Genomic DNA, 16,150 nt, shown 5'->3' on the forward strand with positions numbered 1-16,150 from the left:
ATGGTATTTTAGCTGGATATAAAAAACTACATTCATAATACAGTGGAGTGTCGTGACATTTGGTGCCAACTGAATTTAAAATCAAATAGAATATCTAACCATAGATATCTAAATGAGTTTGCATGGATTAAGAAATGTCTTTAATTCAGAAAACTTTAGCAGATTGCATTAACAGGACTAAGTAGCTATATCTATTGTAAGGATGAGGCAGGGATGCCAATGATTGCTGTGAAGAAAGTGATATGAAGCATCATCAGCTGTGGTATTATGACACCCTGGGGGAGGACAACTTGAATCAAGGCACAATGATTTTATTGTGGGCAGTTTGGAATCTTTGCATGATAATAATGCTGTTGCCTAGTACTGCAGGAGAGACCATCAATCAATACAGAATACATTACTGATGGGGGTTTTGTGCACAGCCACTTTACTGCTGAAAGACTAAGATTATCCTCCCTGCCATCATCATGTTCAAGAGTATAGCTAAGTCGTTGGGAATACAAATAAATAAATTGGCCTCATCCCACTTTTCAAATTCCACATTAAGCCAAAGTAGTTAGTTAGAGTTGGGATGTATTCATGAGGTCCCGAGGAGTGAGAAATACTTTCCACTCAACCGCACTGTGAATCCCCTTGCGCTGTTTGAGATTCATCATAAGTGCTCTGTTGACTAAATACAACACCTCCTGAACAAGGATGAATAAGATAGGCCCAGCGGTCAAGCTATTATCAATCCCTGGTCTGAAGCCCGATGACTAAGACACTTCAGATGTAGTCAACGGCCATATCAAGACACCGACGGCATGGCATTCTCAAATCAATCTGTTCAAGTTTTAATATATCGACCACTCGAGGAGAGCTGAGAGAGGGAGAGCTTCTCCTCTCACAAATGCCAGGGAAAGTGGGGTTGATTTTCACGGGAAGATGCACTTTCGGAGAAAATGTTTAATCAACGTGAGGGCACACTTGTGTGGTTTTGTGTGAGCCCTGCAGAGTGGCTGAGACTCCTGGTCTGGGAGTTGTTAATATACATTACCTTTGGTTTGTATCATAGACAGGCCTCTCCTATTAAAAGGCCCAGCAATCTTTCCTCAGCAATAAATGCACTCATAGAGGTGAGGTACTAGGAGTCCTAGCCATGGGTGCCAGTCCTGATGAATGGAAGTCTTTGGCCCACTAAGAGCTGAGAGAGAAAGTAGAAATAAAAGCCTTGTTTTACATAGACTGGTTGGTTCAAGAGATTGGAGAATACTATCATTTATTGTGTGGTGGTGGCACAATGTGGGAAGAGAGGAGCTGTGGAGTGCTGGGTCAAAAAAATCCATCCTCTCACAGTTCCTCTTGGAAAGGCAAAGGTAAGGAGACAATGGCTGGAGAGAGAGAGACTCAGTGAAGTCGTAAAGTGTTTCCAAAGAAATGAGTCTAAAATGTTACGTCAAATCTGGCATTCTCCATCAACACGTTTGAATTAAGCACCTTGGATGGAACTTAAAGTACATGTATCTTGGGTGGAGATTTTGAAATGAATAACTCTTGGCGTGGAATGCTTTTTGTTCAGGGTTAGGCCAGTAACTTCAATAAACAACTCAAGACATTTTCCTGTATAGCGTAGGTAAGGACCACATGAGTCTTGAGTCTTGAGACACACATTACATGCCAAATACAGACACATACATACAGTACATGCCATACTCAAGGCCTTTAACTAATGGCATCAAACTCAAAATTCGGATTTTTTCTGGCTTACTTGGTTACATACTGAGTCACACACTGTACTGAAAAGGCAACGTTGAGCAACAATTGTTGCCATTGACAAAGTACTACATGTAAATTCTTAAATGCTGTAATTGGCTGGAATGAAAACCAGCACTCACACTGTCTCATTGAATGGTGCAAACCATATTTTTGCAAAGACGAGCGAAACACATTTACGAAACACATTTACAGTGGAATGGTGAGTACGCTTCCAGGATTTGCTACATGGTCACTGTTGAAATGCCTTCCAATTAATATACTTAAAACATTAAGGCTTTCAATAGATGTCTACCAATTGTTAGACATGGACCACATCTGTACGATGAGGCTTTCAAAACAGTTAGGTTCGATAAGCAATGTATATTGAGGGAGGAGCGTTGTTAGGTGCTCTTTCACTTCCACACTGTCATTTTCCATCAAGGTGGACAATAAGTGTTTACCATGGTGAAAACTGAAGAGCAGTATCAAGGCACACGGGTTATGACCAGCTCAACAATGTCTTGCTCACTGTTGCAGAGGTGTTTATAATGGAAGCCAGAGAAAAAAAATGTACTGCATAAAGAGCAAGCAGACTGTCACAATGGAATGGAAATGCTGGGATCTGATGGTCTCTCGGAGCAGTCGTATACCAAACTATTCCCCACGAGGGGGGGGTTACAGGATAACGCACTAAATGAATGGAGAGATAGTGGTTTCAGAGAGGTTTCTATCTTTTGCAGTTGCAGCCAGTCACCTTGCCATTGATCGGGAAACAATCCTTAGCCAGACCAAGGCCAGATCCATCCCAGGTAAGTGGGCCAGTCCTTGCTCGCGCACTCTAGCCCTTAAGGACCACTTTGGAGTTTCAACTTCAAAAGCTGCGCAGTGATCAAATATTTGGTTTGCCTCAACACCATAGGTTCATAGTGAAATAGTGGAGAGAGGAAGCTCATATAGAATTATTGTATACATTCCTAAACCTACATAATATATGGAAAACATGGACATGGGATGATATTGAATAAAGGACAAGCATGTACAATATCAGAAGGACATTGCACAAAAGATGGCCTCATGGAAATAAGGCCAGTGGGAGCCTATTATATTTTTGGACTCTCAATTCTGAAATTTCCATCCCCAACTTCAACATTTTCCGCCAAGATTGAACTGCCAAAGGAGGGGGAGTTGCAATCTACTGCAGAGACAGCCTGCAGAGTTCTGTCATTCTATCCAGGTCTGTGCACAAACAGTTTGAGCTTCTACTTTAAAAATCCACCTTTCCAGAAATAAGTCTCTCACTGTTGCCGCTTGTTATAGACCCCCCTCAGCCCCCAGCTATGCCCTGGACACCGTATGTGAATCAATTGCCCCCCATTTATCTTCAGAGTTTATACTGTTAGGTGACCTAAACTGTGACATGCTTAACACCCCGGCCATCCTGCAATCTAAGCTAGACGCCCTCAATCTCACACAAATGATCATGGAACCTACAAGGTACAACCCTAAATCTCTAAACACAGGCACCCTAATAGATATCATCCTGAACAACCTGCTCCCTAAATACACCTCTTGCTGTCTTCAACCAGGATCTTAGAGATCACTGCCTCATTGCCTGCATCTGTAATGGGTCCGCGGTCAAATGACGACCCCTCATCACTGTCAAACGCTCCCTAAAACACTTCAGCGAGCAGGCCTTTCTAATCGACCTGGCCCGGGTATCCTAGAAGGATATTGACCTCATTCCGTCAGTAGAGGATGCCTGGATATCTTTTTAAAGTGATTTCCTCGCCATCTTAAATAAGCTTGCCCCATTCAAAAAATGTAGAACTAAGAACAGATATAGCCCTTGGTTCACTCCAGACCTGGCTGCCCTTGACCAGCACAAAAACATCCTGTGGTGTACTGCATTAGCATCGAATAGCCCCCGCGATATGCAACTTTTCAGGGAAGTTAGGAACCACTATACATAAGCAGTGAGGAAAGCCAAGGCTAGCTTTTTCAATCAGAAATTTGCATCCTGTAGCATAAACTCCAAAAGGTTCTGGGTCACTATAAAGTCCATGGAGAATAACAGCACCTCCTCTTAGCTGCCCACTGCACAGAGGCTAGGAAACACGGTCACCACCGATAAATCGACAAAAATTGAGAATTTCAATAAGCATTTTTCTACGACTGGCCATGCTTTCTACCTGGCTACCCCTAACCTGGTCAACAGCTCTGCACCCCCCACAGCAACTTGCCCAAGCCTCCCCTATTTTTCCTTCACCCAAATCCAGATAGCAGATGTTCTGAAAGAGTGGCAAAATCTGGACCCTTACAAATCAGCTGGGCTAGACAATCTGGACCCTCTCTTTCTAAAATTATCAGCTGCAATTGTTTCAACCCCTATTACTAGCCTGTTCAACCTCTCTTTTGTATCGCCTGAGATCCCTGAAGATTGGAAAGCTGCCGCAGTCATCCCCCTCTTCAAAGGGGGTGACACTCTAGACCCAAACTGTTACAGACCTATATCTATCCTGCCCTGCCCTGCCTCTAGACCCAAACTGTTACAGACCTATATCTATCCTGCCCTGCCCTGCCTCTAGACCCAAACTGTTACAGACCTATATCTATCCTACCCGGCCTTTCTAAAGTTTATGAAAGCCAAGTTAGCAAACAGATCACCGGCCATTTTGAATCCCACCGTACCTTCTCCGCTATGCAATCTGGTTTCCTAGCTGGTCATGGGTGCACCTCAGCCATGCTCAAGGTCCTAAACGATATCATAACCGCCATCAATAAAAAACAATACTGTGCAGCTGTATTCATCGACCTGGCCAAGGCTTTCGACTCTGTCAATCACAGCATTCTTATTGGCAGACTCAACAGCCTTGGTTTCTCAAATGACTGCCTCGCCTGGTTCACCAACTACTTCTCAGATAGAGTTCAGTGTGTCAAATCGGAGGGCCAGTCGCAAAAAACATCAAGCGCTATGATGAAACTGGCTCTCATGAGGACCTGCCACAGGAAAGGAAGACCCAGAGTTACCTCTGCTACAGAGGATAAGTTCATTAGAGTTAACTGCACCTCAGATTGCAGCCCAAATAAATGCTTCACAGAGTACTAAAGGACTAAAGGACACCAATAATAAGTAGAGATTTGCTTGGGCCAAGAAACACAAGCAATGGACATTAGACCGGTGAAAATCTGTCCTTTGGTCTGATGAGTCCAAATTTGCCATTTTTGGTTCCAACCAGCGTGTCACAGAGTTGGTGAATGGATGATCTCCGCATTTGTGGTTCCCACCGTGAAGCATGGTGGAGGAGGAGTGATGGTGTGGGGTGCTTTGCTGGTGACACTGTCAGTAATTTATTTAGAATTCAAGGCACACTTAATCAGCATGGGTACCACAGCATTCTGCAGCGATACGCCATCCCATCTGGTTTGCGCTTAGTGGGACAATTATTTGTTTTTCAACAGGACAATGACCCAAAACACACCTCCAGGCTGTGTAAGGGCTATTTGACCATGAAGCAGAGTGATGGTGCTGCATCAGATGACCTGGCCTCCACATTCACCTGACCTCAACCCAATTGAGATGGTTTTGGATGAGTTGTACCACAAAGTGAAGGAAAAGCAGCCGACAAGTGCTCAGCAAATGTGGGAACTCAATCGAGACTGTTGGAAAAACAATACCCCTGAAGCTGGTTGAGAGAATGCCAAGAGTGTGCAAAGCTGTCATCAACGCAAAGTGTGGCTATTTTGAATAATGCAAAATATAAAATATGGTTTGATTTGTTTAACACTTTTGACTGGTACTGTAAGTAAATGAGATATTTCTGTATTTCATTTTCATCAAATTTGCTGGAATTTCTCAAAACATTTTAAGAAAGCCTGTCTCTTTAAGAACTCAGTGATGATGTCACTGCTATCAGAAGCTGACAGAGTGTTCAGTTCATTAACCTATTGCATCAGGATAAAAAAACTGAATGTTTCTAAATGTGAAATCTTATGTTTATTTGACTTTAATGATAAAGAAATAGAAAATATTCCTGTAAAGGACTGTGTTAAATATTTAGGAATACATCTGTCAAAAAACCACTTTGTCAGACAACATTTGAATATCTCTCCTAAAATTAAGAAAGCCAAAAATGTATTCAATAATTGGCTCCAAAGAGATCTTTCTATACTTGGGAAAGTACTTCTGTCTCGTTTTGTGTACCCCTCATTATCGTTATGTATAAATCCTGCTACTTGTAAAGAAATCAATAAGACCTTTCTTGACTTCATCTGGAAAAATAAGTCTCACAAACTAAAAAGTCAGTCCTTTCTAACAAAAGAGCTGAAGGCGGACTAGAAGTGTTGGATTTTGTTGACATAAATAACACTTTCAAGATAAACTGGTTCAATATGGTATTTCATTCCAAACAATGTTTTTAATCAGTTGGGAGGTCTTCAATTTTTACTGAAATGTAATTATATTCCTGAAAGATTACCTGCTAAATTGGCTAGGTTTCACCAACAAGCTTTAATGGCCTGGAAAATAAGTTTCCTGCACAATTTTTCCCCACATAAAACTATTTTGTGGAATAATTCAGACATAACTATAAGGAATAAGTCATTGTTCTACCCCAGCTGGCATGAGAGGAATGTTGATTTTGTTCTTGATGTTTTTGACAACAACGGTAATATTCTCACATATGAACAATTTATAACATTGAAAGAGTTTCCAATAGAGAGAGTTTTTTCTGTGATCAAAGCCTCCCCAGTGGTCTAACTAGACTAATGAAAACTCATCTGAGCTTTGGTAATGATCACAAAGTTTATCCAGAACTCAGATTGGAAGGTGTGGGCTTACTTGAGAAATCTTGTTGTAATAAATATATAAGACACATTCTTCATTCACAAAACCAACTTACACCGAGAAGAAAGTTTTTCTGGAACACACTTATTCCTGACATTGTCTGGAAAAATGCATGGTTAAGTCCTTACAAATATTATATACCAAACAAAGTTAAGGAAGTGCAATTTTTACAGAAGATATATCCATGTAATTCTATGATATCCAAATTTGTGGCAATTGACGATATCTGTGTTTTCTGTGAAAAAGAAGGTGAGAATCTGTCTCACTTGTTCTTTGAATGTAAATTTGTGTCAGAATTTTGGGAAAACCTTGCAAAATACTTATTTACCATTATGAACACTACCTATGTTTTTGACATGAAAGATATAATATGTTACTATTGCAATGATAACAAGACCACTGAAATTATTGTGCATTTTTTAATTCTTTTTGCGAAATACTTCATACACAAACAAAAATTCCAAAATTCTTTACCAAATATATATTTTTGATTGAATTAGATTTTATTAAAACATTAACCCTTGTGAACAATAACAATAACATTTTTTCAGAGTGATTACAATTGCACTAGAATTGTTTTTGTTTTTTTACATCTTTTGTTTGTTTCAGTATTTTCTCGTTAATACCTGCATTCTGTTTTGTATGATGTAAGAATGTAAATTGTTGACCTGTATTTTGAATTTAAAAAATAAAAATGTAAATAAAATAAAATAAAAAGTTCAGTTCATTAACAAGTGAATACATTAGCAAAAAATCAACAACAAAAAAGTGTTTGCTTTGTCTTTATTGGGCATTGTGTGTAGATTGATTAGAACAAAAAAAATGTAATTAATTTTTGAGTAAGGTTGTAACATAACAAAATGTGGAAAAAGCCACTTCAGAACACTTCCGAATGCATTGTATGAAAAGGCTTGTTCCAGTTACGAATAAGCATTATGGTAAAAACAGCTAAATCCTTGTGGCTTGATGTGGAACTGAAAAATGGTGTGGTTGAGAGGGATAAGGAAAAAGGAATGGCAAATGAGTCTGGCTGCACAGCTGATCGTCAAACGTGTTGTAAATTGAGAAGTCATGTGACTAAACTAAACAAAAAGAATAAGAAACTTTACAAATAAGCAAAGATAAATTATATAAAGAATGATGGTAAAAAGCTTTGGAGCAACTTAAATACAATTTTGGGCAAAAACGCAAACACAGCTCCATCCTTCATTGAATCAGATGATTGATTCATCACAAAACACACTTATATTTCCAACTATGTCAAATAAAAAAATTATTGACAAGATCAGCAAACTTAGGCATGACATGACAACAACAAACTCTGAATCTACTTATCCATTCATAACATACCAAAGTATGAAAGACAACCATTGTAATTTTGAATTCCAGAAAGTCAGTGTGGAAGAGGTGAAAAAATTATTATTGTCTATCAACAATGACAAGCCACCTTGGTCTGCTTACTTGGATAGAAAACTACTGAGAATGATAGCAGACCTTATTGCCACTCTTATTTGCCCACTCTTTAATCTAAGCCTACAGGAAAGTGTGTGCCCTCAGGCCTGGAGGGAAGCAAAAGTCATTATGCTACCCAAGAATAGCAAAGCACCCTTTACTGGCTCAAACAGCCGACCAATCAGCCTGCTACCAACCAACAACTTTTATAAAAAATGGTGTTTTACCAGATACAGTGCTATTTAACAGTAAACATCTGACTTTCAACATGCTTATAGGTAGGTGCACTCAACATGTACAGATAGCACTTACACAAATTATTGATGATTGGCTAAAATAAATTGATAATAAGAAGCATGTGGGAGCTGTTTTGTTTTGTTTTGACTTCAGTGCCGCTTTTGACATTTTCGTTCATAATCTGCTGCTGGAAAAACACGTGTTATGTCTTTACATCCCCTGCTATATTGTGGATCGAGAGTTCACTGTCTAACAGAACACAGAGGATGTTCTTTAATGGAAGCCTCTCCAACATAATCCAAGTAGAGTCAGGCATTCCCCAGGGCAGTTTGCTAGGCCCCTTACCTTTTCCAATCTTACTAATTACCTGTCACTTGCACTGAGCAAAGCCTGTGTTATCTATGTATGCCGATGAATCAACATTATACACGTCTGCTACCACAGCAAGTGAAATCACTGCAACCCTTAACAAAGGGTGACTAATAAGCTAGTGCTAAATATTTCCAAAACTAAAAGCATTATATTTGGGACAAACCATTTGCTAAACCCTAAACCTCAACTTAATCTTGTAATGAATAACCAAGATGGCATAGCAGTTCAGACGTCTTTTGTCCTCGTCTTGTCGTGTCCTGTATATATATATATATACAACTTTCTTCACATACATTTTATTTTTATTTTCCATCAACTCATCTTCAAAACACTCTCCTGCAACCCGCCTCACCAATTTATATTTATAAAAAAGTATTATTTACCTCAAATCTGTAATCCTCCAAGAAGCTAGCCAGAAACTCCAAGAAGCTAGCCTGAAACTAGCCAGAAGCTAGCCAGGAGCTAGCCAGAAGCTAGCCCAGAAGCTAATCCAGAAGCTAATCAGAAGCTAGTTCAGAAGCTAGTTAGCTTCTTTACTGGCAAATCGTTAGTATTCAGCTAACCACGGTTTGTGGTCATCAGCGATCCTTTAGCTCGAAAATCTATCGCCAGTTTTGTACGGCGCAGCGCGGCTCGGAACGGAACATACCGGACCAATTTTTCTCTCCATGTCCCTGGATTTCAACTGCTCTCTGGACATTCATATCGGATCTCACAGCTAGCTAGCTGCTATCCATGTGACTATCGGCTTTCGTCGATTCCGGAGCAAACATCAATTATTCCGGAGCTAGCCAGCTCCGTCAATCACTCCTGAATTCCATCAATCACTCCTGGGCTGCAGTCACCTATCCGGACCCGTTTTACTGCCTACGCGGAGCCCCACCGGGCCTTCACAACTGGACTGCCGACGTTATCTACCCGAAGGAGATCCGGCTGGCTCCTCCGTCGCGACGTTGCCTGAACGCCCATCTGCGGCCTGCTAACCGTTAGCTGTCTAACCGGTTGCTATCTGAATAGACAATCGGACAATTTATTTATTTTTATTATTATTATGTTTTCTTCTTGGGCCTCTATAACTATATCTATTGTTTTTATTTTTGCTGTTGTTGTGTGATTTGGATTAATCCCCTCTACCACACGGAACCCCACTAATCTACTGACGGAACGCAAGAGGTGGCTAACAACAGACCTCCATCCTATGCTAGCTTGCTACCGATGGCCTGGCTAGCTGTCTAAATCACCGTGACCCCCAACCAACCTCTCCACTCACTGGACCCTTTTGATCACTCGACTAAGCATGCCTCTCCTTAATGTCAATATGTCTTGTCCATTGCTGTCCTGGTTAGTGTTTATTGGCTTATTTCACTGTAGAGCCTCTAGTCCTGCTCACTATACCTTATCCAACCTATTAGTTCTACCACCCACACATGCAATGACATCTCTTGGTTTCAATGATGTTTCTAGAGACAATCTCTCTCTCTTCATCACTCAATACCTAGGTTTACCTCCACTGTATTCACATCCTACCATACCTTTGTCTGTACATTATACCTTGATGCTATTTTATCGCCCCCAGAAACCTTCTTTTACTCTCTGTTCCAGACGTTCTAGACGACCAATTCTTATTGCTTTTAGCCGCACCCTTATTCTACTCCTCCTATGTTCCTCTGGCGATGTAGAGGTGAATCCAGGCCCTGCAGTGCCTAGCTCCACTCCTATTCCCCAGGCGCTCTCTTTTGACGACTTCTGTAACCGTAATAGCCTTGGTTTTATGCATGTTAACATTAGAAGCCTCCTCCCTAAGTTTGTTCTATTCACTGCTTTAGCACACTCTGCCAACCCGGATGTTCTAGCTGTGTCTGAATCCTGGCTTAGGAAGACCACCAAAAATTCAGAAATTTTAATTCCAAACTACAACATTTTCAGACAAGATAGAACTGCCAAAGGGGGCGGTGTTGCAATCTACTGCAAAGATAGCCTGCAGAGTTCTGTCCTACTATCCAGGTCTGTACCCAAACAATTTGAACTTCTACTTTTAAAAATCCACCTCTCTAAAAACAAGTCTCTCACCGTTGCCGCCTGCTATAGACCACCCTCTGCCCCCAGCTGTGCTCTGGACACCATATGTGAACTGATTGCCCCCCATCTATCTTCAGAGCTCGTGCTGCTAGGCGACCTAAACTGGAACATGCTTAACACCCCAGCCATCCTACAATCTAAACTTGATGCCCTCAATCTCACACAAATTATCAATGAACCTACCAGGTACCTCCCCAAAGCCTTAAACACGGGCACCCTCATAGATATCATCCTAACCAACTTCCCCTCTAAATACACCTCTGCTGTCTTCAACCAAGATCTCAGCGATCACTGCCTCATTGCCTGCACCCGTAATGGGTCAGCGGTCAAACGACCTCCACTCATCACTGTAAAACGCTCCCTGAAACACTTCAGCGAGCAGGCCTTTCTAATCGACCTGGTGTCTAATCGACCTAATCGTCCTGGAAGGATATTGATCTCATCCCGTCAGTAGAGGATGCCTGGATATTTTTTTTAAATGCCTTCCTAACCATCTTAAATAAACATGCCCCATTCAAGAAATTTAGAACCAGGAACAGATATAGCCCTTGGTTCTCCCCAGACCTGACTGCCCTTAACCAACACAAAAACATCCTATGGCGTTCTGCATTAGCATCGAACAGCCCCCGTGATATGCAGCTGTTCAGGGAAGCTAGAAACCATTATACACAGGCAGTTAGAAAAGCCATTGCTAGCTTTTTCAAGCAGAAATTTGCTTCCTGCAACACTAACTAAAAAAAGTTCTGGGACACTGTAAAGTCCATGGAGAATAAGAACACCTCCTCCCAGCTGCCCACTGCACTGAAGATAGGAAACACTGTCACCACTGATAAATCCACCATAATTGAGAATTTCAATAAGCATTTTTCTACGGCTGGCCATGCTTTCCACCTGGCTACTCCTACCCCGGTCAACAGCACTGCACCCCCAACAGCAACTCGCCCAAGCCTTCCCCATTTCTCCTTCTCCCAAATCCATTCAGCTGATGTTCTGAAAGAGCTGCAAAATCTGGACCCCTACAAATCAGCCGGGCTAGACAATCTGGACCCTTTCTTTCTAAAAATTATCTGCCGAAATTGTTGCCACCCCTATTACTAGCCTGTTCAACCTCTCTTTCGTGTCGTCTGAGATTCCCAAAGATTGGAAAGCAGCTGCGGTCATCCCCCTCTTCAAAGGGGGGGACACTCTTGACCCAAACTGCTACAGACCTATATCTATCCTACCATGCCTTTCTAAGGTCTTCGAAAGCCAAGTCAACAAACAGATTACCGACTATTTCAAATATCACCATACCTTCTCTGCTATGCAATCTGGTTTCAGAGCTGGTCATGGGTGCACCTCAGCCACGCTCAAGGTCCTAAACGATATCTTAACCGCCATCGATAAGAAACATTACTGTGCAGCCGTATTCATTGATCTGGCCAAGGCTTTCGACTCTGTCAATCACCACATCCTCATCGGCAGACTCGACAGCCTTGGTTTCTCAAATGATTGCCTCGCCTGGTTCACCAACTACTTCTCTGATAGAGTTCCGTGTGTCAAATCGGAGGGTCTGCTGTCCGGACCTCTGGCAGTCTCTATGGGGGTGCCACAGAGTTCAATTCTTGGACCGACTCTCTTCTCTGTATACATCAATGAGGTCGCTCTTGCTGCTGGTGAGTCTCTGATCCACCTCTACGCAGACGACACCATTCTGTATACTTCCGGCCCTTCTTTGGACACTGTGTTAACAACCCTCCAGGCAAGCTTCAATGCCATACAACTCTCCTTCAGTGGCCTCCAATTGCTCTTAAATACAAGTAAAACTAAATGCATGCTCTTCAACCGATCGCTACCTGCACCTACCCGCCTGTCCAACATCACTACTCTGGACGGCTCTGACTTAGAATACGTGGACAACTACAAATAATTAGGTGTCTGGTTAGACTGTAAACTCTCCTTCCAGACCCATATCAAACATCTCCAATCCAAAGTTAAATCTATAATTGGCTTCCTATTTCGCAACAAAGCATCCTTCACTCATGCTGCCAAACACCCTTGTAAAACTGACCATCCTACCAATCCTCGACTTTGGCGATGTCATTTACAAAATAGCCTCCAATACCCTGCTCAACAAATTGGATGCAGTCTATCACAGTGCAATCCGTTTTGTCACCAAAGCCCCATATACTACCCACCATTGCGACCTGTACGCTCTCGTTGGCTGTCCCTCGCTTCATACTCGTCGCCAAACCCACTGGCTCCATGTCATCTACAAGACCCTGCTAGGTAAAGTCCCCCCTTATCTCAGCTCGCTGGTCACCAGAGCATCTCCCACCTGTAGCACACGCTCCAGCAGGTATATCTCTCTAGTCACCCCCAAAACCAATTCTTTCTTTGGCCGCCTCTCCTTCCAGTTCTCTGCTGCCAATGACTGGAACGAACTACAAAAATCTCGGAAACTGGAAACAGTTATCTCCCTCACTAGCTTTAAGCACCAACTGTCAGAGCAGCTCACAGATTACTGCACCTGTACATAGCCCACCTATAATTTAGCCCAAACAACTACCTCTTTCCCAACTGTATTTAATGAATTAATTAATTTTGCTCCTTTGCACCCAATTATTTGTATTTCTACTTTGCACATTCTTCTATTGCAAAACTACCATTCCAGTGTTTTACTTGCTATATTGTATTTACTTTGCCACCATGGCCTTTTTTGCCTTTACCTCCCTTCTCACCTCATTTGCTCACATTGTATATAGACTTGTTTATACTGTATTATTGACTGTATGTTTGTTTTACTCCATGTGTAACTCTGTGTCGTTGTATCTGTCGAACTGCTTTGCTTTATCTTGGCCAGGTTGCAATTGTAAATGAGAACTTGTTCTCAACTTGCCTACCTGGTTAAATAAAGGTAAATAAATGGATAATTTGGAAATTGAGCAAGTTGAGGAGATTAAACTGCTTGGTGTGACCCTGGATTGTAAACTGTCATTGTAAAAACATATTGATGCAATTGTAGCTGAGAAGGGGAGAGGTATGTCCATTACAAAGCACTGCTCTGCTTTCTTGACAAGGCTATCAACAAAACAAGTCATACAGGCCTAGTTTTGTCGCACCTGGGCTACTGTCCAATCATATGGTCAAATGCCACAAAGAGGGCCATAGGCAAATTATAGTTGTCCCAGAACAGAGCAGCACGCCTTGAACCTTAATTGTACACAGAGAGCTAACATCAATGACATAGATGCCAATCTCTTCTGGTTAGAAGTAGAGGAGAGATTGAACGCATCACTACTTGTCTTTGTGAGAGGGATTGACATCTTGCAAGTATCGAGTTGTCTGCTCAAGCGACTAGTGCACAGCTCAGACACCCATGCATACCCCACAAGACATGCAACCACGGGTCTCTTCATAGTCCCCAGGTCCATAATAGACTCCGGGAAACACAGTACCACACAGAGCCATGACTACACGGAACTCTATTCCACATCAAGTAACTCATGCAAGCAGTAACATTTAATAGAAAAAACAGATAAAACTACACCTTATGGAACAACTCAGACTGTGAAGAGACAAACAGGAACACACATGCTAGCACACACTGTACACACACTTACATTTTAATATTGATGTATAGTGGTATTGTACATTTGTGCTGTGGATATGTAGTGGTGTGCTAGCAGTAATACAGTAATGGTTCTCCATAGAACAATAAACTATGGATGTGTAAAGATGGTTGAATGTGGTTGTAGAGGTAAATGTTTGTTGACATTATTATAACACAGCGATGAAGGCACGGGCCTACACACTGGGGAGCCAAGCCCACTGTGCAAAAACTGTTTGAATCAATGTTCTTTCCACGTCATTTCAACAACAACAAAAATTATGTGATGATGTTGAATCAATGTCGAAAATTGATTGGATTTGCAAAAAGTCATTAATGTAACGGAATTTAACATTTTTCACTCAAATTAGTACCTAAATCCAATGACAGGGTGAATTTTATTTTGATGATTTCACATTGAATTCATGTTAGTTGACAACTCAACCAAATGTAAATCAAAACTAGATGTTGCACTAACGTCTGTGCACAGTGGGTCTCTACTTGTCAGTGTTCCAAACAGGACATTATTTGTCTTTTTTTACCTAAACATACAAACACAATCAGATAGAATTCATAGCAAGCAGTGGACTAAAATGACATTTAGATGAACTGGAATGACATTTACCCTCATGGGATGGGTGGCCAAAAAGTAGCTAACTAAAAGCCACACCCCCAATAAGCCACGAATATGACCGCATTGAGGCTGTCACTGTGCTTCTATGGCTATATGCATCATGCCACTGCTTATTTCATTTGTTCATTTAGAAAATAAGACAGCGCATAATCCAGTGCCTTTATCACAGTCAACACATCTGTATTTCAGCTTTAATTAGCTTTAAAATGCAACATTTTCTCTCAGCTTCATTGCAAAATGTGTAGAATAGTATGAGACTAGCTATAAAACTGTACATTTTCCTCTCTATCTCATCGCAAAATGTGTAGAATTGCGGGGGGGGGGGGGCACACCCACATTTTTGCTGGCCCACCCTAATGAATATCTGGTTACACTACTGTCACAACATCATTATAACAGCATCACTCTTAGATTTTGCACTTTCAATTAGCCTTTGTTTTGGTTAGCACTTAACGTGTTTCATTTCATGGCACATTTACATGACTTGAACTTCATAGTTGATATAAAGAGTCTTCAAACAAATAATTATCTTATGCATACACAACATAGAGTATTAGGCCTATTATGTAATGTGTACTTCATATCCAATCTCTTTTAAAGCTACATTTGAAAGTATATTGAGAGCTTTATCGAAGTGCCTTTGAAGGTAGGAAAAGACTAATCTACTTTGTTCACTAATACAAAGAAGAATCCTATAAAATGTTTCACTCGAGAACAGATTAAATGATATGGAGCTCTAAAGAATTTTATGACAATGCTCTTTCGGATAACGGCCAATTGTTCAATGATGACAAGTGAAATACCCTTGAAATGTGATTGCATGTGATTAAGTTGTCTTCTGTCAAGGAGAAGTCCTGTAGAATTTTTAAGCAAGACATTTAGCTCACTTAGAAACAAACTAATTGTTATTTTTATTAGATATTATAGCCCCCTCTGCCTTCCGGAACTGTATAAACCTACAGTATATACCCTATATCTGTATCTGTAGAAGGCATATTGTACTAGTATCAACTGTATTTTTGTCTTATTATTCTTGATAACAGTTTCTATATATTACATATGCTAAAAATGTATGCATATACTAAATCTGACATAGTAAGCACTAAGCATACAGTAATCTAGTTTTTGAAAACTACCAGAGTCTCAGGGTTTATATTCTGATCTCAAACATGTTGACGTGAAAATAAAAGCCTTTTTGGACCTTAGATGG

The sequence above is a fragment of the Oncorhynchus kisutch genome, linkage group LG14 (assembly GCF_002021735.2).
Source record: "Oncorhynchus kisutch isolate 150728-3 linkage group LG14, Okis_V2, whole genome shotgun sequence".
In the NCBI taxonomy this organism is placed as follows: domain Eukaryota; kingdom Metazoa; phylum Chordata; class Actinopteri; order Salmoniformes; family Salmonidae; genus Oncorhynchus; species Oncorhynchus kisutch.